The sequence below is a fragment of the Passer domesticus genome, chromosome 13, assembly GCF_036417665.1.
Source record: "Passer domesticus isolate bPasDom1 chromosome 13, bPasDom1.hap1, whole genome shotgun sequence".
Lineage (NCBI taxonomy): Eukaryota > Metazoa > Chordata > Aves > Passeriformes > Passeridae > Passer > Passer domesticus.
The window spans coordinates 7,300,621-7,307,218 of record NC_087486.1 but is presented as its reverse complement, the minus strand read 5'-3'; the positions used below and the strand labels follow the sequence as shown (position 1 = coordinate 7,307,218).

Genomic DNA, 6,598 nt, shown 5'->3' with positions numbered 1-6,598 from the left:
TCCACAGCACAAAAAGGCATTTTTGGTTTAGAGTTAGTGCATGAAATCTTACACTCAGAGTACAGTACATCTAATGCTGTGTTTTAAATGGTGGCCAATTTCTGCTTAACCTGGTTGTCTTTTGCAGCACTACTGTCCCAAACTCAGGACAACAGCACTCAGTGTGACTTGGCAGCTCCGAGATGTATGGAACTGTCATGGGCAGGTAAGAGATTAATGGGAAGGGCTCTCTCTTGATTGATGAATCTGTGACCTTGAGCAACCAGAGCACTTGCACCAAGTATATCTGCCATGTGAGACAGACAAAATGAAAGAGGCTCATGTTACACTCTCAGATCTCATTAAGCACCCAGACCAGAAACACCGATACTGGCACTGGCCATCTGCTCTGCTGTTTGCCTGGTTACAGGTCTGATAACACTTTCAGAGAGCAAAAGTTAATCAGACGCACAGATGAGCAATAGCACTGCTGCACAGGAAATTCAGTGGAACATAACAGTTTCTAAAAAAAACCCCCACATACCTGTTTTTACTTCATTCTGCTCTTTCAAACCACACAAGCTGGCGGTTTAAAAAAATTGTTGACATAAATGGCTGTAACTTTAGGCTCTCCAAATATTGCCGTTTTTCATAAATAACCTGTAAAATCATAATAAAGTTCACTAACTTGAAATCTGCCGCATTGCAGTGATCTCCTGTTAATCTATACAGGATTATTTTTAATTGCTTTTAAATTATTTTCTCTAATGTTTTCATTTGCTTATTTCAGTTATTTGAGAATTACAGTATTTTCTGCCATTGGTTCTCCATTTGCAGTGTTGCAGGCCTTTGCAGTAGACCTTTCCATGTTTAATGTACTATTATGCCAGCATCCATCCCTGAGGAATGAAGGTTCCCTGCAAGCATTTTTCGAGAGACTTATGATCAACTGAATTTTCTTTGCTGAGCAGCAATTCCTGGAAAATCCTGCAACGTATTCAAAGACTTTCCTACTGCTTTTGGAGAATTAGCTCTGGGCAAAATGATATAGTCTATTGAGGCCATATCTGACCCAGAAAGTATTAACTGAAGAATGTGCAGGACAGCTGCTTATCAGAAAGAAAAGACATGCAGTGCAGGAGAATGACATGTAGAGCTACTCGAGTCAGTTCTGAGCGACTGTCAGCTCTCCAGAGCCAGCCAACACGGGGAAGCAGATACGGCATTCTGCTGGAGCCCGTGCGCATCCGTAATGGAGCAGGCTCGGATATCTCAGCACAGGGCTGCACCATGTGGAGAGCAGATAGTTTATCATCCGAGAGCATTTCAGATATACGATATGATAAGGCTGAACAGAAATCCGAAGTATAGCAGGATTATTTCCAGCCAAGTGTCAACCTTCCCGTGGAGGACGTTCTGTGAGCGGGTTTGGTCAGCAGCACGCCAGGGTCATGTTTTCCACAGCACTGGCCTCCACGGATGGGGGTGGTGCTCCTCAGAAGCTGGACCTGGTACCATCCTCTTTCACACTGAGTTAAAAGAGAATGCCTCGCTGCACAACAGCGTGAGTGCTATTTATTTCCAGCTACATATCCATTACACCTAAATGGAGGCCTCAATTCCTATTCAGCTTTCCCAGATCATAAACAGGGTTCTGGGACAGTTCTGGTACCTGGGACAATGTCTTTGACTTCACTATTCCTTTGGATGAAGTGGTGTGTGTCAAGTGCTCATTTGCTGCAGCATCATCAATGCTTCAGCATTTTAACTCCCTGGAAAACTGATGAAATCCTTAATTTAGAGGTAATTATTTAGGTGTTTTGCTGGTATTACACCACGGATGGCACTTCCCCACCACCGTTTCACTTGGCATCTCTCATCATAAAGTCTTGTTGTGCAGGGACAGTAATAATAACACTTAATGAGAACGTACTTTATTTTCCTAAATATCTTGGTTTGCATCCAATAATCAATCCATGGAGAAAATTACATGAGCCACAACGTGAGTTTCAGAAAGGTGCTGCTGGCGATTCTGGGGGACATGTCACAGTAAACACTGTGCCTGAGTGTGTCGCAGCGAAGGATCCGAGGCACTGGTTTCCCATTAAAGACACAAACATAGACGACATGTTGTCTTTCCTGAAAAGCGTTTGGCCTATCACCCGCACCGTGTCTGAGCTCACCCACTTCAAGGCTGAGTTCCCCACTTGGGCTTTTGCAGAAGAATTTAAAAGTTCTCTTCCAAACAAGCGACTATTCTCATTCGCCTCCCTTGGGCTCCTGCTGGGAGCCCCTTCCCTGCCATACACCCCTGGCACGGGCTCCGAGCCCCGCTCCGCAGCCACTCGTTACTTTCACCCACTTTTCCCCGCCGCGCTCCCGCGGCCGTACCCCCAAACGCGCTCCAAACTCCTCCCTCCGCACCCCCCCGGGCCTGCCGCCCCCTCCCCGGCCTCCCTCCGCGGCCGCGGAGCGTGCGCGCAGTGCGGGCGGCCTGGGCAGGTGGGGCGGAGAGCGGAGCGGAGAGGAGGAGGAGAGGAAGGAGGAGGAGGAGGCGGAGGCGGAGGAGGGGGGCCGGCCCGCCCGCAGCCGCCGCCGCCGCCAGCGCCGCCATGATGCTTGTTTGCTTTCAATGAGTGTGAGGAGGAGGCGGGGGGGAGCCGCTCTCCCGTCCGGCCCGCGGCAGGAAACAAAGAGCCAGGCAGGCGGCGGAGCGAGGGCGGCGGGGGGACGGGGATGCTGCAGCCACAGGTAGGGGCGGCCCCGGCGCCCGGCCCGGAGCGGGGGGCTCTGCCCGGGGGTGGGGGGGGGGGGGCAGCGCTGCGGGAGGAGCGCGCTGAGGGGGGACCGGCGGTAGCGCGGCCAGGGGGGACCCCCGGGCTCGGCGGGGAGAAGCCCCCGCGCCGCGTCGTTCGGGGGTGTCAGGGGGGCCCGAGGCCGCTCTGGACATGGGGGGGTCCGTGGTGGGGGGGGGGAGTGTGCTGGGCCTGGGCAGTCGCTGCTGCGAGGACGCCCGGAGGAGGCTCCGCGGCCGGGGAGGCGGCGGGGAACGGCGGCTTTGGAAGCGGGGGCGGCGGGGAGGGGGCTCCGCACCCCCGGGCCGGGCCCCGCGAGCGCCCACCGGCGAGCGGGAGGCAGGGGAGGAGGCCGGGAGCGAGCCGGGCCGGGCGGCGCCGCGCAGGAGCCCGGCTGTGTTTGCATCGGAGAGGCAATTAAGAGAAATTAGTATAATGGCATCTGGGAGCCTGAAGTTGGTTTTTTTGTTGTTTGTTTTTGTTGTTGTTGTTATTATTATTGGTGCTGGTAGGTTCTGTTGTTTTTGTTGTTTTTTTGGGGTTTTTTTTTTTTCCCCTCACCGTGCAATTGAGTTTAAAATAATTCAACAAAAGGCCGAGGGAAATGACATCAATCGGGGGAACTGCCCGTCCACCCTCCACGCACGGCGCCCCGCGCCGCTGCCTCCCCGGAGGCCGATCCGCCTGGCTGGGCGCGCAGCGAGGGGCGGCAGCGCTGCCTGTCAGCGGAGCGCTTCGCCTGCTCCGGAAGGAGCCGCGGCAGCCGCCCGCCCTCCGTCCCTCCCCGCCCCGCCGGCAGCGGGAGCCGCGGCCGCGCTGGCGCCGGGGCCGGAGCGCCGCTCGCTCGTTCCGGCGGAGGGAGCGGCGGGGCGGGCGGGCGCCCTGAGTGGCAGCGGAGGCGGCCAATGCGGGGCCGCGGGGGCCGTGAGTGGCAGCGGCGGCGGCCAATGGGGAGGCGCGGGGGGCGGGCGCGCGGGGCCGCGGGACAGGCGCATGCAGGGATAAACAGAGGGGATCGGGGCGGGGGACGATCGCGATCGCGGCGGCCCGGCCGTCGTTCCGAAACCGGGCGGGGCCCGAACGGGGTCACTGCCTCGGCTGGGGCACGGAGATGAGCGCCTGGGCTGCCTGGCGAGCCGCATCGTGCGGGGGAGCGGGCGGTGGGCAGCTCCCGCACCCCCCGGGCCGTCTTGGGGCTCACAGGACAGCTTTTCCTCCTCCAGAATTTTATGGAGAGCGATAAGCCTGGGATCAGACAAGGCTTTAGAAAAGGAGATATCTAATGCACCTGTCTGTGTCTTGGTATCTATGGTGAACACGTATTTTATCAGAAATGTTTCCACAAACATTAAAAATTCATATGAAACCCACTAGGTTGTAGTCCTAGGTTGGACTCGATGATCTTAGAGGTCTTCTCCAACCTGATTCTGTACTGCTTTGCTTTGTGTAACGTAAGAACCATATTCAAAACAAATTCGGTATGCTAAAGGTTTTGTTGGCTTTTTTTGTTCTGTTTTTTTTTTTTTGTTTATTTGTTTTTCAATACAGCCATCTGTATTTCCACAAACGCATAGAAGATTGTATCACTGAAAATAGGACTTCACGGATGGGTATTTTCTTTGTAACTGGAGTTGCAGATTGTCTGTTTTTTCATTTGATTTCTGGGGCTTATTTTCATAATCTAGATTTCGGCACAGTGGGTAACTAATTCAAAATCCAAGGGATTAAGAAATACCTGTGGTATTTGTCTGGCTTAAATACAAAGATGTGCAAGTGTTGACTGGTAATTGTATTGTATCTCACATTTCTTTTCATTCTAGAGCAGGTCTCATAATTGGGAATTTATCAACATTTCCACTGGGGTAATTTTACAGGATTATCCGCCCTCTGTTCTTCCTGCTGGTTCATCTGGACTCTGTGGAGTTTGCTGCTAGCAATGAAGCCTTCTGTGGGGGTTTATTCATGCTATTACTGAAATGGAGCCCTTCGCATTTGGATTAACTCTTTGTTCACTTTTCACCTGAATCGCTTGGATCAGCCCATGTTTAAAAAGGATCCTGCCAAGAATCTCTTTTCTGTTTGCATTCTGAAGTTGAACTCTGAATACAGTTTCATGTTCAGGCTGTTTACTGTGCTTGAATTTTAGAGGAAGAATTAAAATAGAAAGATAGATGAAACTGTAATACTGCAGGGGCAGGTAAATACATTTGACATTTTATACGTGAAGACCTGAAAACATGTTATGAAGGGTCACATATTAAATGAGCATGGTACCTTTTCAAGGCTATACTAGATATTAGGAAGACATTCTTTTAACCAAGTGTAGTGCTTGTGATGGAAACCACTGTCTTCAAAATGGTTCCAAGACTGAGCAAACTAAAAATTCTTTTCCAACATATGAACAAAAGAATCCATATTTGAAAACGTGGCTGTATTAAAAAATGGTTCTGTTAATCTGTTGCCAAAAAACTTAAATATCAGTGCACGTAGCAAACTGTGCCATGCTGTTTGGCTCACCACTGTGCCAGGAGTCCATGTGGTGAACCAGAATTCTTCCATCCACTTGTGCAGTCCCTGTTGGTGAGGCCCTGGTTCTGTTTGCTAACAGACTGGTGAATTTTAAATTATTATTATCTGGTTTTGTCACGTCCTTTTGGCTGTACACTTTTGTATGTGCAGTCTGAGCTTTATATCCTAGTCTCAAATGGGGCCACATCAGGCAAAGATGCTACACAGAAATCTTTAGGAATGAGGATGCCTTTCAGTCTTCACAGTTGAAGGGATGTACAAGAATTGACACTTACCTCTATTTTCAGGAAGTATGTGTAGTATTGAAAGATTACACTTGTGTACGTTGGGCTTTAAAATCTGCCAGTCACCTTAAAATACCACAAGAATATTCCCCACAGACCCAACCACCAGATTTTAGTTCTAGTTGCATGAGGCAGAGGTTGAGCCATGCCCAGTTGCATACAAAGTATCTGGGGTTTTCAATCCATATATTGAGGTTTTACACTACTTCCCATGTCAAAACACTGACATTACTGATTCCAGTCTATATTTAGCCTTCTCCATGGTGTAACTTTGAAAGCTTTATGCATAAATTGCTCAAGCTGAGTCACTGCAGGGTTTCATCTGTTTTGTTCCTTCTAAAGTGTTGGTGCTTCACACTTGGAAGTGTGATTGTTGTACAATAGCCTGCAAGATTATTAGCATTGTGTTAAGTGACATAATTTATGTTCTTACATTGAAATTGGGCTGTACAAGTCCACTCAACAAGGGAGTTTTGGCATCAGCTTGGGGACCTGCACTCTCAGTTTCTACATGGAGCAATTTCTGCAGCTGACATCTTTGAGAGTTTACAAATGCTTAGGCAGGTCCCAAAGAAAAAGCTGTTTAAATGCTTAACATGTACTTTTAGCTGCTAATTGCACTTCCAAGATGGTGCTTGTTTAAAAAAAAAAGATTGGCAACAACTCAGTTTTTCCTTTTGTAAGACTGCAACATGAATCCTTTTGTTAATGCCTTGGAGGCCTTTTTCCTAGTGTATAAATCAAGGAGAGACTAGGAGCAGTAAATATATACAGTTTATTTTAGCACTAAAATACTTGCTGTTAGGATTCCAGTTTATGCTACAATGGAAATCTGCAGGAAGAGATTGATTTGACTTCAGGTTTTTTTAGACTGGGAATGCTGTTAGTTGTTCTATGGAGGCTGCCAACTCGACATTGTGATCACAGCCTGGATATTTGGATGGCTCTCTTGTGCATCTTAGTTCATGTTCCTGGTATGCAGCCTTTATTCTGCAAGTGAAGGGGCTCCCT

At 49.5% G+C, this 6,598-nt stretch overlaps 1 protein-coding gene across 2 annotated transcripts in view; it reads left to right on the top strand.

The window, feature by feature from the left end:
- The first annotated feature begins 2,556 nt into the window (after nt 1–2,556).
- CNOT6 (CCR4-NOT transcription complex subunit 6) overlaps nt 2,557–6,598 on the top strand; it is a 32,654-nt gene continuing 28,612 nt past the window's right edge. The window contains exon 1 of one of the 2 annotated variants that reach the window (XM_064388356.1): nt 2,557–2,730. The gene's annotated coding sequence lies outside the window, so the exon portion shown is untranslated. The remainder of the gene's footprint in view (nt 2,731–6,598) is intronic. The other variant, XM_064388354.1, reaches the window with a different exon arrangement.